The sequence below is a fragment of the Coenobita brevimanus genome, chromosome 71 (assembly GCF_032717465.1).
Source record: "Coenobita brevimanus isolate Jiangsu-jjx chromosome 71, ASM3271746v2, whole genome shotgun sequence".
NCBI lineage: Eukaryota > Metazoa > Arthropoda > Malacostraca > Decapoda > Coenobitidae > Coenobita > Coenobita brevimanus.
The window spans coordinates 26484952-26501966 of NC_137024.1; positions in this window are offsets into that span (position 1 = coordinate 26484952).

Sequence of the window (17015 nt, forward strand, 5' to 3'; positions counted from 1 at the left end):
CTGTGATATAACTTTAGTATATTGATGTGACATAGTTGCTTGTTCTTTCTACGATCTGGTGTGGCGATGACATAGTTGACATCACTGAGTTTCTTCTCCACGAAATAAGGACCACTAAACTTGGCTTGCAGAGGTTGCCCATGAACTGGTAGCAGAATCAACACCTAATCTCCTGGCTGAAAGTGGCGTAACCTGGACTTCTTATCATACCAAGTCTTCATCTTCTCCTGAGCAGCTCCTAAATTCTCTCTCGCCAGTTGTAAAGCAGTGGACAGCCGTTCTTTGAACTTCATCACATACTCCAGCAGGTTGACGTCATCTTCCTCCGACAGCCAGCATTCCTTGAGTAACTTAAGGGGTCCTCTTACTTCATGCCCAAACAGTAGTTCAAAAGGTGAGAAGCCCAGTGAGTCATTTGGAGATTCTCTTGCGGCAAATACAACGAATGGAAGACCTTTATCCCAGTCTTTCTGATGTTCCAAACAGTATTTCTTGAGCATCAATTTGAGTGTTTGATGATATCTCTCCAATGCTCCTTGGGTCTGGGGATGGTAAGCTGAAGACGTGATCTGGGTGATGCCCAACTCTTTCAGAGACTGCTTGAAAACATTTGACATGAAATTACTTCCCCGGTCTGACTGTACCTCCTTGGGCAGACCAAACTTTGTGAAGAACCCTAGCATTTCCTTAACCACGTTCTTTGCTGAGATATTTCTAAGTGGAATGGCTTCAGGATAACGAGTAGCCATATCAATCAGGGTCAACACATAAGAAAATCCTTAAGAAGTCTTAGGAAGATGGCCCACAATATCCACCAACACACGGGTGAAAGGCGCCTCAAAAGGAGGAATGGGAACTAGAGGTGCAACCTTTTCGGTCTGATTACACTTCCCCACAACTTGACAGGTGTGACAAGACTTACAATACCAGGAAGCATCCCTGAAGATACCTGGCCAGTAGAAGTGTTTCAAAATGCGTGCCACAGACTTCCGCACTCCAAGGTGTCCTGCCAAACTGGAATCATGAGCCACTCTAATGATATCCTGCCTACAAACACGAGGGATGACAACTTGATGTACAACCTCCCATTCACAGTCGGCTGATGCTGTTGGGGGTCTCCACTTCCTCATAAGTACTCCTGACTTTATATAATAACAAGTAGAAGCACCAACTGACTCTTCCTCACGGCAAGCAGAGTTAGCAAGACCTTTCAACTCAGGGTCAGCAACCTGCAACTCAACCAACTCTTGACGAGACAAATTATCAACACTACGGGGTACTGCCTCATCTGGTGAGTGGTCCAAATTAGCAAGAAAAGTGTCAGCTAGGATAACATCATCATCATCATTATCCTCTAAATCACCAGTAACTTTAGACTTAGCCCTAGTGACAGCACATGCAGGGAACACATCAGGGACATCACAATCCTGGGACGCAGCCACTGGCTCACTAGACAACTGAGGAGCTGGACACACTTGACTTCCACCAATATCATTTCCAAGTAAGAAAGTTACACCTGACATTGGGAGTGTCTCAACCAACCCAACCATAACGGAACCATTAACAAAACCAGACTCTAAATTCACTCTGCACAGAGGGACAGAGAAGTAATTATTCCCTACACCTTGTAAGATTACAGTTTCACCAGAGAAATTAACAGTAGAGCCTAGAACACTGGTCAGCATAAGGGATTGGCAAGCACCTGTATCACGATATATTTTAACTGATTTCCTGTTATTACTATCCAGAGGACTGACAAAACCATCAGACAGGAAATTAGCACATGAACTCTTGAGAGTGTCACCCACGTTACTGCTCAAAAGAGGAGCTTCATCATGAGAATTTAATTTACCCCTCAAAGCAGGTTCAGTTAACTCGGTTAAAGAATTCTGGGAACTCTCAAGGGTGGACACTAGACCAATTGACTGAATATTTGAAGACTCCTTTTTGTTCACATCACGCTGTCTCCTGAAACATTTCTCCGTAGTATGACCAAGCTTACTACAATAAGTACATTTACTTTTCTGAAATCTAGAGGTGAAGCTGGTATTTACTTCCTGAGAAACATCATCTTTATTCTCTTTCCTGTTACCTGTACTCTGAGTAGAGGCAACGTACTTACTCTCAGCTTTCCTTTTTTCTCTAGAATATCTCTTGTGAGTGAGAACATATTCATCAGCTAAAACTGCAGCATCAGACAAATTATCTATTCTTCTCTCATCAAGATATAGGCTTACATCTTAATAAATACACCTCTTGAAGTCCTCCAGCAAAATCATCTGCTTAAATTTACCAAAATCAGAATCCACATTCTTAGAATTTAACCACTGCTCTAACAGATTTTCTTTGATTTTTGCATACTCAACATGGGATTGCTTATCTTGCTTATAAGTTGTCCTAAATTTTACTCTATAGGCTTCAGGAACAAGCTCATAGGCCTTAAGAATCAAGCTCTTAACTACATCATAATTATCAGATTGATCCTGAGGCAAAGATGCATAAGTTACTTGATCTTTACCGGTGAGAACAGTTCGAAGGAGTACTGGCCAATACTCCTTGGGCCAATTAAAACCTGTAGCTACCCTCTCAAACAACTGAAAATACTTTGTTAAATCAGATTCATTAAAAGGAGGGACAAGTTTAACATTTTTAGCCACATCAAAATCATCAGAGCTAGATGATCCAGTTCCACCTTGTTTCATGCGATACTCATGGTCTGCCTGAATCCTAGCAATTTCAACTTGTGCCTGAGCCTGTATCTGTGCCTCCTGAATCCGAGCCTGAGATTCAGCCTCCTTAGCATTTGCTTGAAATTCAGCCTCCTTAACACAAGCCTCCTTAGCCTGAGACTCAGCCTCCTTAGCACGTGCTTGAAATTCAGCTTCCTTCACACGAGCCTCCTGCAGGGCTAGCTGTAACTTAGCTAATTCAATCTGCGTTTGCTCATTTGGAGGAGTTACATTAAACAAGCTTTTATTAATCATGCCAACAATTTGATCTTTAGAATGATGAGAGTGAACTGCAATTCCCAATTGTTGAGCAACAAGCTTAAGTTCATTCTTTGTTCTGTTTTCTACATCACACACTGTTTGCACATTTGACAAAAAATCTTTGGCTTCATCAAGTGTAGTAATAGTAGACATCATGAATAAATCACAGTCACAAAATAGCGAGCAATATCCTTATGATAATATCCTGAATATCCTGGCGAGGTCGCCAAATTTATGTTACGGAACAGAGAAAGATAAAGTACACTTTAAGTGAGAATACTAATAATCACTACTGTCCTGTAAAGGTCCAGGTTCAAAATAAAAGAGTTAGGTAAAATTACAAGTTAAAGTTTAATGCTCAAATTAACAACAAAACATTCAGGACCCATAAGGATAATGTAATGGCAAAAAAACAGGTTAAATATATGGTTAACTGCAATAGCCTCTATTAACACGAAATTAGCATGAGTAAATTTATCTAAGTCAGCCCTGTTAAAATGAGATACCAGATAATACTCAGTGAATGCCAGATATATTATTACAGATACAAAATATTATTAATGATGGCTGACAACAAGAACCCTTACATAAATTACAAAAAAAACCTTACTAGGCCTAAGAATTAACCTTATGCTACACAGTACAAGTACAAAATGTAATAACAGTTATACTCAAATTACACACAGCTGCTAGAAGGTTGGAGACTTCCTGAGCACTCACAATAATAACTGTACAGGGGAGGACAGAGATGTGAACAAAATGAGGAGCAGATCTAAGTGGCAATTAATGCAGAGACTGAGCTCATTATATAGGAGCCGGCAGAGCTTGATACAACTTGTAAGAAGGACGTGCAAATGAAGCCATGGGGACAAAGAGTTGACAATCCCGCTCTGAACAACAGAAAGGACGACTTACTCTACTATAACGGTAGAAGGGGGGGACTGAGGCAGAACACGCTCGTGATCAAACATGCAGCACACTGTGCGTTAAAAATTACACAAAGGATGATGATATCATAGGCTATGTAACAATATATATATATATATATATATATATATATATATATATATATATATATATATATATATATATATATATATATTCCCAGACGCCTTAATCCCGTAAGGAGGGGCCACAAACAAGTCGCCTTCATTTCACCCTATCCCCCCCTCCATTTCACTGCCCTGTCCTAGCTCACACACCCTTCTCACATACACTTCTCCACTCCATCCCTTCATCTTATCCTTGGCCTCCCCCTCTCTCTCTCCCCCCCTCCACCTCATTCATATACACTCTCCTCATCATTCTCTCGTGCTCCATCCTCTCCACATGTCCAAATTACCTCAATGTATTAATTTTCTCCTAATGCTTTCTGTCACGTACACATCCACACCACAATGCTCCTTTACTTCCTCATTTGTCAGTCTGCATTTCCATGTAACTCCACATGCTCCTCTCAAAAACTCATTTCCACTGCACTCACTCTTGACTTGTGTCCTTCCAACAAGGTCCAAGCTTCACTTCCATATGTCAGAGTTGGCAACGCGATACCGTCATGCAGGAATTTTTTTTACTTCCGTGCTCACATCCCTGCTTCTTTGTTATCACTGCTTTCAAAGATCCAGCAACCTTCTTCCCTGCTGTATCCTTTCAAGCATTTCACCCTCCAAACTTCCATCCTTACTCATCATATTACCCAAGTACTTAAATGCACTCACATTTTCAATTTCCTCATCATTCAACCTCACTGTACATTCAGTGACTTCATTCCTATCGAAGACCAGAAGTTTACTCTTCCCTTCATTCACCTTTACATTCCGTTCCCTACACACTCTTTCAAACTCGTTCATCAAGACTTGCAGTTCCCCATCATCTTCAATTAACAATACTGAAATGCTAGGTGTTTTAGGGGCAGCTTCTCGTCCCTCGAACGCCTAGTGTGTAGCTGGGTTCTCTTTCTAGACCGGAGCTTAGACAAATAGGAGTGAGGCAGGACACAAAAACTCAAGGCAACAGCCTTACATGTGTATTACTGAATGCTACAGTGGAAAGGGTAGATGTCACGAGTACAGATACGCTGGACAATCATAATTCTTAGGCCTAGATATGGGTTATTAGTATCGCACAGGATACTACTCAGGTCAAGGTCGGGTAAGGTGAATAGCACTTAGGGCAGAGGTTTATAAACTATTATTGCAGGAAGTCCAAGTTATATGTTTGGGGAGTGGGTGGTACTGTTTCATTGTTGGTAATTATAACTTTAACACTGGGGTCTGTGTATGATGCGGCGTTACTAGATGGTAGCGTATTCACTGTAATAGACCCATATTTCACTGCTTGGCCGTGTTCACAGTTTCACTGTCAGTTTTATTCACTCCACCACGTTTATATTGTCACTGGTGTTTCACTGACTTCCATTATATGGTTAATTCACTGCACTACCTTCACGTCACTAGATCATGGACACTGTGCTTTCACTGTCACTCCTTTCGGGTCTGGGCGTCGTGGCGGTCAGGTACGAGGGCAGAGGAGGTGACCCAGCCTCCCTACTGACGGGGCTGTGTTCCGCCGGGGGCCTCTGTGTTCAGGGGCCACGGGATCATGCGTACGGGTGTCCTCTCTTGTCCGGGGCTGCTGGTGGCGAAGGGTCCCGCACCCTCGGGGTTTGGGGCGGGAGTCCGGCCCTCAGGGCTGGGGCCGAATAGCTGCCTGAACTTCTCACTCAGGTGCCTGATGAAGGACGAAGATCTCCGGCATCTGGGTGTAAGAAGGTCCCGCCTGGGGGTCCTGGGCGTGGTCTGGAGGCCCCGAGGGCTGCAGTCCCTGGTGTTCCAAGATGCCATCAGGAGGGGGCTGCGGCGTCGGCCTACGTCGGGGTCCATCAGGTGAGTCCTTTCCAGATCTGGCTACAGGGAGAAGGGCCCGGTGGAAGTCACGGGGCCTCCCCAGTACTCCTCTAGGCTGAGGGCTTCCTCTGGGTTGTAGGTTGATGAACAGGAGTCAGTACCTGACGGAGGAACGGCTACCGGCCGTCTCCTGCCATAGGGCCCAGCTACTGGCCATGGCCTTTTGGGGATGCAGCTGCAGGCCGTCGCTATGGCCCAGCTACTGGCCGTGGCCTGGGTGAAGGAGCGGCTACAGGCCGACTCAGGGGCACCTTCGTCTCCTGACGAAGGCGGGAGTGGCTACAGGCCGTTTCCTGATTCCCTCTGGAGCGGCTACAGACAGTCTCCTGCAGAAGGGTTGAATGGCTACAGGCCATCTCGTTAGGGGCACCTTCAGAGCGGCTACAGGCTGTCTCCTTACGAAGGCGGGAGCAGCTACTGGCCATCTGCTGATTCCCTCTGGAGCGGCTACAGGCCGTCTCCTGTATGAGGGTTGAGTGGCTACAGGCCACTCCCGGCACGCTGTAGGTGCTCCTCGGTGGGCTTCTTCTGGGGGTGCTAGGTCGCCCTCTGTGGTGGAATACTGCATTTTACCACTGTCTGCTGGGAAAAAGTCACGTCCTTGTGACCAGAAGTGGTAAACTTTGATGTCGTAGGTATGGTAGACTGAGGCAGGTGTTGCAGGAGGGTGTGCCAGGCTGTGGTGGCCGAGTTCTCGTCTAGCTGCTCGTCACAGGTGATGAAGAGGGTGGATGGGTTGGTAGAGGAGCGAAGGAGTCGTAGGAGGTGATGAGGTCCTTGGACTCGTTGTTTTCGTCCGAAGAGCGGCGCCCATATGGCTCGGCGAATCCTCATGGCACTAGGTGTTGTCGTCTGTGCAGGGCTGTGCTGAATGCTGGAGATAGATGGTGAGTGTGAGGTTTTATGCCAGGGTAATGTGGCACAGTGTCTCTGGAGAGTGTAGGTGACTGGGATTTGGGCCTGGTGTATCATGAGTGTGAGATGAATTAGGGCAGGGGTAGGGGAGTGATTCTGCAGCGAGGTGGATGGGGTGGGAGAGTGGATGTACCGGGCAGATGGGTGGGAGAGGTGGCCGGAGCGTGTGATGGTTGTTTTAAGGGTGGGTGTGGGCGGTGATGTGGATGTGCGGTGTCGGCGCGTGTGTGAGGTGCACGGGGCATGCAAGGGCGGCTGTGGGGTGGTAGGAGTGTGGGCGGCACGGCGTGGGGAGCGGGATGTAGGGTTAGTGGGTGGTGGTGTCGTGGGGGCGTGGGCGGCGCAGGTGGAGTCAGAGGCGGGGGACAGGGGAGGCGGGGTCAAGGGGGCATGTGTGGGTGACGGGTGGGGAGATTCGGTGGCAGTGGTGGGTGATGGCTGGGGCGAGGGTGTGGTGGGCAGAGGGGGTGCGTGGGTATGGGCAGGACACGTGGTGCTGGGTGTGGGAGAGAAGGCGGTGAGTGTTGAGGAGATGGGGGAGCGGAGGGGAGTTGGCGGTGTCAGTGAGTTGTCAGGTGAGGTGTGCAGAAGTGTGACGGGAGGTGAGGAGGAGGCGATGGGGGAGAGGGAGGGAGAGAGAGATGGCGAGGGGGAGATGTAGCAATCATAGGAGGTAGAGGGAAGTGGCACGGGGGTAGTAGGTGGGGTGGGGTGCGAGGTCGGGGCGGGGGAGGCAGGAGTGTGAAAAGGACGTACATGACGGTTTCGGAGAGTGCAGGAAGTGCCGTGGTACTCAACTATCACCTGATAGGGGTTAGGGACGCGGATGATGGTGTGGGGCCCCGTGAAGTGCAGCACGAGCTTGTGGAGGGTGGGCAGCTACGCTATCATAACAGTGTCACGTGGCTTGTAGGGGTTGGAGGCAGTGTCAGGGCAGAGGTCCAGGTTGTTTTGGAGGTGGGTTAGCTGACGTTTGAGATGGTGTAATGGCTCCGATGTGAGGGTGGAAGTGGGGGGTTGCAAATGCTGCTGAAGGGGCAGAAGGATGGGCATTTCCCCAAACACTCGTTTGTACGGTGAAATTCCGTCCTCTCGGGGGCAAGAGTTGATGCCCCATTGCACGATTTTTACGTAGGCGGGCCAGTCGTCGGCTTTGGTGGCTTCTATCCGGGTGCAGAGTTGATTCATCAGCATATGATGGCTTTGCTCACATATGGCATTTCCTTGGGCCCAGTAAGGGGATGAGTGTGAGATGTTATAGCCAAGTATGTGGGCCAGCTCCTCCTAGATCTTACTGGTGAACTCGGGTGCGTTATCTGATTGTATTGCTTGCAGGATACCGAAGTACGGGAATATGTGCTGAATCAGAGCGTCAGCCACCACAACAGCATGGTGTTCCTTCGCTGGGCAGGCTACAACGAATTTGGAGTACGTATCAACGAATGTGATCATGTACCTATAGCCTGATTTCGGGGGTAAGGGTACCACTGCGTCGATTGCCAATAGCTACCAAGGTTTGTGGGTGGTAATACGACATGATGGACTAGCGGTACAGGTGATGTCCTTAACGAGGGCGCATGCTCAGCAAGATTGGATAATCTCCTTGGCGAGGGTGGAGGGATTGGGCGCCCAGTAGGTGTCGTTAAAGACCTGCAAGAGTTTTTTCGTGCCCAGGTGAATGCTGTTGTGAGTGTGCAGGTGTCGGAGGGCGTTGAGGGCAGCGTCGGGTGCTAGGATGATATGCCCGGACGGGGTAAGCAGGTGGTTGCCCTGGCGATATAGTTTTTTGAAAAGGTGCTGGGGGATCCAGGGGGGTCGTTCCTTGCAATGCCACTGCTGGAGGAGATTGGGTTCCGGATGGGCGGCGTTGATGGGGAGGCGAGAGAGAGCGTCAGCGTTGGTGTGGAGTTTGCTGGGGCGGTACGAGATTTCATAATTGAACTCCTCCAGGGTTTTCCGCCATCGGATGAGCTGGGCATTGTGGGTGTCAGACTGCCGCAGCCACTGGAGGGACTGGTGATCAGTGGTGATGGTAACTTGGGTCCCTGATAGATACGCCCAGAAGTGCTCAAGTGCCCAGATGATGCCCAGGCACTCCCTCTTGGTAGCGGCATAATTCTTTTCTGCCTGAATGTGGGTACCGCTGGCGCAGACGATGATGTGCTCGCTGCCCTCTTGGACTTGTGCCAGCACAGCACCGATCACAATTAGGAAAACGTCTGTGTAGAGCTGGAGTGGGAGGGCATAGTCAGGAAAGGCCATGATGGGGGCAGAAACAAGTATATCTTTAAGTTGTTGGAAGGCGGCTCATCTCTCATCCGTCCAGATGAACGGTTCTCCCTTACGGGTCAGGTCATGGAGTGGCTTGGCAATGTGGGTGAACCCCTTCACCAAGCGGCGGTAATAGGACGTCAGGCCGAGGAAGGCTCGAATCCCATGAATGTCTTGTGGTGGGGGGTATGTCCGCAATGGCGTGGAGCTTGTCGGGGTCGGGAGATATGCCAGCCTGGGAGATGACATGTCCCAGAAATGAGACGGTTCTGGTGGCCAGGACACACTTGGTGGGCTGGAGTTTTAGGCCTGCCTATCGGATCCTGGTGAAAACCCAGCGGAGGCACTGCAGGTGGTCAGCCCAGGTCTGGCTGAAGACTATGATGTCATCCAAGTACACGAGACAGATCTCCCATGTGAGGGCGCTGAGGACGGATTCCATTAGTCTGGAGAAGGTGGCGTGGGCGTTACAGAGGCCGAAAGGCAAAACATTAAATTCATAATGTTTCCTGTTGCTGGTTGAGAAAGCAGTTTTTCCTCTGTCCTCTGGATGCACCAGGACCTGCCAATACCCTGGCTGGAGGTCAAGGGTGGACAACCAGGAGGCACCATATAGGGAATCCAGGGAGTCGTCTATGCACGGGAGTGGAGTGGCGTCCTTGGTGGTCACGTCATTAAGCTGGCAGTAATCGACGCAGAACCACATTGTGCCGTTCTTTTTCTTCACGAGGATGACGAGGGAGGACCAGGACCTGGTGGAGGGGGAGATGACTCTGGCTTTGATCATCTCCTGTTCCTGGCGGTCTTCCTCTTCCCGCTGTTTGGGGTTCTTCCGCCGGGATGGCTGTCGGATTGGTTGGCCCATCATGTGAATCTCGTGAGCCAGGTAGGTGATGTGTCCAATGTCGGTGGGTCCCTCCGCAAACAGATCCTGGAAATCCAGGAGGAGGCAGCGAAGGGTATCTGATTGGTGAGTGGAGAGATGGTCGGGGATGCGGGGCAGAGGGGAGGGAGCAGGAGGGGGAGGGGAGGCAGGGCTCGTCTTCCTCCATCTCTCCAATTATGAGCCCTTTAGGGAGGGTGAGGGGCGAGGGGGCAAGGTTGGCAATCCGGACTGCCTTGTGATGACGGGGAAGGAAGGTTGGTGGCAGAAGGCAGGCCGATAGGGTTCCGGGTGGCAGGAGTGGGGGGAATAGGACGTAGGTGCCTGAGGGCCGGTTGAAGGGCACCCAGGCTTCGTGGTAAGGGGAGGATGGTGACAGCGGAGGAAATGGGGGCAGGAAAAGAGGGGGAAGGGGAGGGAGGTCGGGGGGGAAGGAAAGGGGGGGACGTAAAGTCTTCTGGCTCGGGGCCATGGCGTGCAGGTGCAGACGGCCCGAGTGGGAGGTGGGGGGAGCGGGTGATTTTCGAAACTGGAGCTGTCTGTTGCAGCAATCAATGGTGGCTCCTAACTTCTGCAACAGGTCGAACCCCAAGTATCCGGCTGATAAGTGTCGACACGCAGGGTCCGTGTTTCCCCACGAATCGGCAGGGGGCCATCCCCTGCATCCACAAGGTGAGTAGCGGTTGGGAATAATGGGCCAAAAGTCAATTTGTGACGGGAGAAGTAGTGGCTATGCAGGCAAGATCTGGCTGCTCCTGTATCGACCAGAAGTCTGGCTTTCACCCCGTTCAGCTTCATCTTGTGGTAAACTTGGGGGCTGTATTTGGGGGAAGTGGCCCCCACCACCGTGGGAAGGTGCAGGGGTGGTCCTAAAAAGCCAACTGTCGGGGGCCTCCTTCTTCCTCCGGCTCCTGTTCCCCGGGTCTGGTCTCCTCCGTGGGTGCAGGTTCGTCCTCTGTTTCCTCATTCTCTAGAGAGGAAACTTTACGTTGGCCTGGGGTGGTAGTTTTCCGTCTGGCAGCTTTCAGTTGATCTCTGATATCGTGTAGTGGGCACCTGGAGCTGCAAGCAGAGAACTCCCAAGGATTCACCAGGATGAGGTTGGGGTTCTCCCTGTGACTGGGGCACCGGTGGGTGAGGTGTGCCCTAGGCGGACTTGGTGCTGGGGTGGGGCTGGTGTGGGGCATAGGCGGACGTGGCTTGACTGGGGGAGCCGGAATATTCGTGGGAAACTTTTTTACCACGTTGATTTGCTGGGGTGCAGGGTGGGAGGTCAGGAGGCAGCGTATCAGTTGGACATCCTTATCCATGTCTCCAGTAGGGTCATGGATTGTAAAGTGCTCCTTGACCATGCTGGGGAGCACTCTCAGAAGAGTATTAAAGGTGTGTTGCTCCCGGGTTTCATCATCTGCCTCTGGGTAGGCAGCGGTGACCAGGCGTCTAGCCTGGATTAGAGTATCATCCAAATTGCCATCGAAGGTTAAGCTATCCAGTTGAGATAGTGCCACCACTTTACCTAGTGATGGAGTGATGGCTTGAATCACGAGTTTTTTAAAATTTTGCCAGGTGAGCCCCGGAACAATCTTGGGTTCTATATTAACTGCCGATTTGCCCAGTAGCGGGAGTATGACTGCAATTTTCTGCTTGTCATCCTCGAAACCGATATCTAGCGAAGGTTTAATAATCGCCAGGTATGTGTGCACATCATACTGTTTGGGGTCGAATTTAGGTAATTGCACATGTGGTTTGGTTGTAATTTTTCCGGTATTTCCTGATTACCTCTCTTGTATGCCCGGGTCAAGAACCACTGCTGTCCACCAGTGTAATGCTAGGTAGGGGAGGCTTCCTGTTCCTCGAATGCCTAGTGTGTTGCTGGGTTCTCTTTCTAGACCGGAACTTAGACAAATAGGAGAGAGGCAGGACACAAAAACTCAAGGCAACAGTCTTACATGTGTATTACTGAATTCTACAGTGGAACAGTTAGATGTCACGAATACAGATACGCTGGACAATTATAATTCTTAGGCCTAAATATTGGTTATTAGTATCGCGCAGGATACCACTCAAGTCAAGGTCGGGTAAGGTGAATAGCACTTAGGGCAGAGGTTTATATACTATTGTTGCAGGAAGTCCAAGTTATATGTTTGGGGAGTGGGTGGTACTGTTTCACTGTTGGTAATTATAACTTTAACACTGAGGTCTGTGTAGGATTTTTGTATGATGTGGCATTACTAGATGGTAGCGTATTCACTGTAATAGACCCGTATTTCACTGCTTGGCCGTGTTCACGGTTTCACTGTCACTTTTATTCACTCCATCACTTTTATATTGTCACTGATGATTCTCTCACTGACTTCCTTTGTATGGTTAATTCATTGCTCTGCCTTCACGTCACTAGGTCATGGACACTATGCTTTCACTGTCACTCCTTTCGGGTCTGGGCATCGTGGCGGTCAGGCACGAGGGCGGTGGAGGTGACCCAGCCTCCCTACTGACGGGGCTGTGTTCCGCTGGGGGCCTCTGTGTTCAGGGGCCATGGGATCACGCGTAGGGGTGTCCTCTCTCGTCCGGGGGCTGCTGGTGGTGAAGGGTCCCGCACTCTCGGGGCTTGAGGTGGGAGTCTGGCCCTCGGGACTGGGGCTGAATAGCTGCCTGAACTTCTCGCTCAGACGCCTGACGGAGGACGAAGATCTCCAGCATCTAGGTGTAGGGAGGTCCCACCCGGGGGTCCTGGGGGCGATCTGGAGGTCCCGAGAGCTGTGGTCCCCAGTGTTCGGAGACGCCGTCAGGAGGGGGCTGTGGCATCAGCCTAATTCAGGGTCCATCAGGCAAGTCCTCTCCGGATCCGACTGCAGGAAGAAGAGCCTGGTGGTATTCTTGGGGCCTCTCCAATACTCCTCCAGGCGGGGGGCTCCCTCTGGGTCGTAGGTTGATGAACAGGAGTCAGCACCTGATGGAGGAGCAGCTACCAGCCATCTCCTGTCATTGGGCCCGGCTACTGGCTGTGGCCATTTGGGGGCGTGGCTGCAGGCCGTCGCCTAGGCCTGGCTGCTGGCCGTGGCCTGGGGGAAGAAGTGGCTACAGGCTTACTCAGGGGCACCTTCAGAGCGGCTACAGGCCGTCTCCTGTTTGCCTCCCGAGTGGCTGCAGGCCGTCTCCTGTAGGAGGGTCGAGCGGCTACAGGCCGTCTCGTTAGGGGCACCTTCAGAGCGGCTACAGGCCGAATCCTGATTCCCTCTGGAGCGGCTACAGGCCGTCTCCTGCAGGAGGGTTGAGCGGGTACAGGCCATCTTGTTAGGGGCACCTTGAAAGTGGCTACAGGCCGTCTCCTGTTTTCCTCCAGAGCGGCTGCAGGCCGTCTCCTGTAGGAGGGTTGAGCGGCTACCGGCCGTCTCAGGGGTGCTGACTGGAGCTGGAGTTACAGCTCTACCCTGAAGTTGGTTGGGGACGGCTCACCCAGAAGGTAGTCTTGTATTCCTGCTATGGTGGCAGCAGGCGAGCTCCAGGTCATAGGGGCGTGCGGCCCGGGAAGACTTAAGTCATTGTCGCCCTGAGTCCTGGAGCGCTGACGGTGCTCCTCGGTGGGCTCGTTCTGGGGGTGCTAGGTCGCTCTCTGTGGCGCTATACTGCATTTTAGAAACATTATCTTCTGCAAACACAGTACAGGGAGTTTCTAAACGTTGCCCTCCCTCATTAGGGCTGCTCCAACATCCATCGCCCTACCTTTTATATTTTTTATAACTTCATCCATATATAGACTGAACAACCATGGAGACATGACACATCGCTCTTTCAGTCCAACATTCAGATAGAAAAATTCACTCAATTCACTATTCACATGCACTGCAGCCTTTGTCCTCTCACACATACTCTTCACAGCATTCAACAACTTCCCATTTACTCCATACATTCTTAATATATTCCGCATTCCTTGTCGATCCACCCTGTCATATGCTTTCTCCGAATCCATGAAGGCCACATATAACTTCTTTCCTTTCTCTAAAACTTCCACTAAAAACCCAAGATTGGATATCTGATCTACGCAACCTCTTTCCTTCCTAAAAACCCCCTGTTCTTCCCCAGGAAATTCCCATGAAGTCAGTGAGGCTAGGGGACTGACAAGTGATCGAACTGGCTGGATGAATATTGTGAGAAGATGCGCATGATCAGGGATTTGGCACCCCTTTTTAACGTGACAGCATCCGGATCGACTCTATCGGATACGTTTATGTGAAGCTATTGTACGTGGTGAATGTTTTTGGCATCTCAGATAGAGCCAGGATTCCGAGGGCTTGAATGATTAGCGAATGGAAGCATGGCCCATTGGATTGGTCAAATTTGGCCTGTCTGGACGTTGCTACTCCTCACCCTGCCCTAGGGTGGGAAAGGCGGTCCAGATGATGATGATGATGATGACGATTTCCCTAACCATGTCAGTATCCTACCATACACTTTTCCTACTATACTAAGAAGACAAACCCTATGATTACCACACACTTCATTTTTCCCTTTTCCTTAGTACAGGGGAATAATTATAGCCTACCTGACTTCCAATTCTCTGGGGCTCTACTTTCCTCCCGAGCCAAACTGCACATCTTCCATGTCCATTCAACTACTGTCTTTACCCCATGCTTCAGCATTTCACCACACACTCCACCAGTTCCTAGGGCTTTCCCCATTTTGACTTTCTTAATTAATTGCTTCCTGAAATATCTGCATGGCGAGGTGAGTCGGACACCACCACCCCAGGAGGAGAGTACGGAGGGGCAGTACCCACCCCACTAGGAGGTGACAGGGAGGCTGGTTTACCTGTCACCTCTTCCAGTCGAGAGTGTCATATCTCCCTCGCGCCCTGATGCCCCTCTTCTCTGCAGCCAACCACATGGCAGTGTGCAGGGAAAGTACACTATGCTCCAGCAGAGGGAATGCTGGTCAGAATCGGGGTGGGACTTGTATTAACAACTTCCCAAGCAGACCCTCAGACGCCGAGTCCCCTGGATTGGCCTCCTTTTTGAAAGAGGACTCAGGAGGAACCTCAAGAGCTACTATCCCCTTCAAGGAGCAGTGGACGTGCCGCCGCCATCCACCAAAGCTGTCTCCAGGGCAGGAGCCCCAGACCCAAAGGCTGGAGGGCAGTCTCCGTCGGCACTGTGGCAATAGCCAGGCGTATCCATCAGGCACCTTCTCCCTGCCTCCAAATCAGGGCCAGAGAGCAATCTCCGTCGGCGTTGTGGCAATAGCCGGAAGTATCCATTGGGCACCTTCTCCCTGCCCTTGAAACGACGGTTGGAGAGTGGTCTCCGTCAGCACTGTGGCGATAGCTGGGTGTATCCATCAGGCGCCTCCTCCCCATCATCAGGAACTAGGCCGGAGTGCAGCCTCTTTCTGAGCTGTGGCAATAGCTGGGCGTATCCATCGGGTGCCTACTCCCCACCGTCAGGGTCTGTAGCAGCAGGCGGTTCGGCTCCAGGCCGCTCTTCCCCTGCCTATAACTGGACTCCTGCAGGATGCGGTGCCTTCTGCTCCGACTACCACCTCAGTGGCGAAGTGAGGTGCCCTTCGCCCTGCCCCTCGGTATCCGAGGGCGACTCTTGCTCCTTTTCAGGGGAACCTCCAGAGACCAGAGCAGGTGAGACATCCCCGAGGGCCAGCATCCAGTCGGTGCAGCCCCATGTGTTGTTGGACTCCCCCAGGACGAGAGGCTCCAAGTCGCCCCTGATGGCCTCCTCCTGACGGCAAGATCGCAACCCCCAGAGACAGCAGGCCTATCCCAGTGCCTGTCCCAGCAGCCGAGCCTCCCCAGACGTCGGCGGCCGCAGCCCCTCCCTGACGGCCACCTCCGAGGGGTGCAACCAGGGCGCCGCCCCCTCCACGTCCGACCCAAGCCCCGGGCCTCCCCAGGTTCTCTCCCAGAACCCCGACAATGACAAAGGGCCAGTGCCAAGCTGTGTGCATGTTGGCCCTCTGCGGCCCCAGCCACGAGTGCCTGGCCTGTCAGGCTGTAGCGGCTAGGGAGCTGCCCCACACACCACTGGCCCATTCTTCCTGGGCTCGTGGCAACCCGACGGACCACCTGCCTCTATACTACTCACTGGGCGGCCCTCCTCCTACGTCAGGCTGCCACCTGGAACTCCCGTCGTAGCGGGCCTTGTCCTCCCCTCCGTCAGAAACTGTGAGTAATAGATCCTCCCTTTATATTCCCCCAGTGTGACCAGCCCCGCCCCACAGTGGACCTTCCCCATGACCCCTCCCCAAAGAACGTGTAACTCTCCCCCGGTGTGCTCACCCTCCCCTTCCGTCAGAAACTGTGAGTCATAGATCCTCCCTTTATATTCCCCCAGTGTGACCAGCCCTGCCCCACAGTGGACCCTCCCCGTGACCCCTCCCCAAAGAACGTGTCACTCCTCCGCACTGTACTCACCCTCCTCTTGTGAATTCTAGTGTATCATATTACTCAAAGTGCTCTACGCGGAGTGCTCGACATACACGCCCGGGTCAGTCTCCCCCCCTACCGTGACCGATATCTTCCCAGTGTCACCTTCCCTGCAGGAGAGCAGACGTCAGTGTAACCGGCACCCTGGACTCCCACCTCTCACTCTCTCCATCCCCACGAAAGTACACCCACCCTAGCCTCATTAACCCCCCCCCCCGTGACTACCAGTGTGAGACCAAATATATATATATATATATATATATATTCCCTTACATGTAACGCGGTATGGACTAAGTTTGCTAGGGCTTCGTCTATGTAACGCAAGCATATTATATTAGCTAGGCTTTTGTCTCTGTGACGCGGACACCTAGGCTTAAGGTCGAGTATATATATTGTCATCTCTCTTGTGTTGGAGACACTGAGCTCTGTTGTGAACGTCCCCACCGAACAGCATTGTAACCCACACCCGTGGACTCCCACTAACTCCCCCTCCCCTTTCTCTCCATTTCCACGAGAATACACCCACCCTAGTCTCATTAAGCCCTCCCCCCCCAGCGACCGTCAGTGTGAGAATATATATATATATATATATATATATATATATATATATATATATA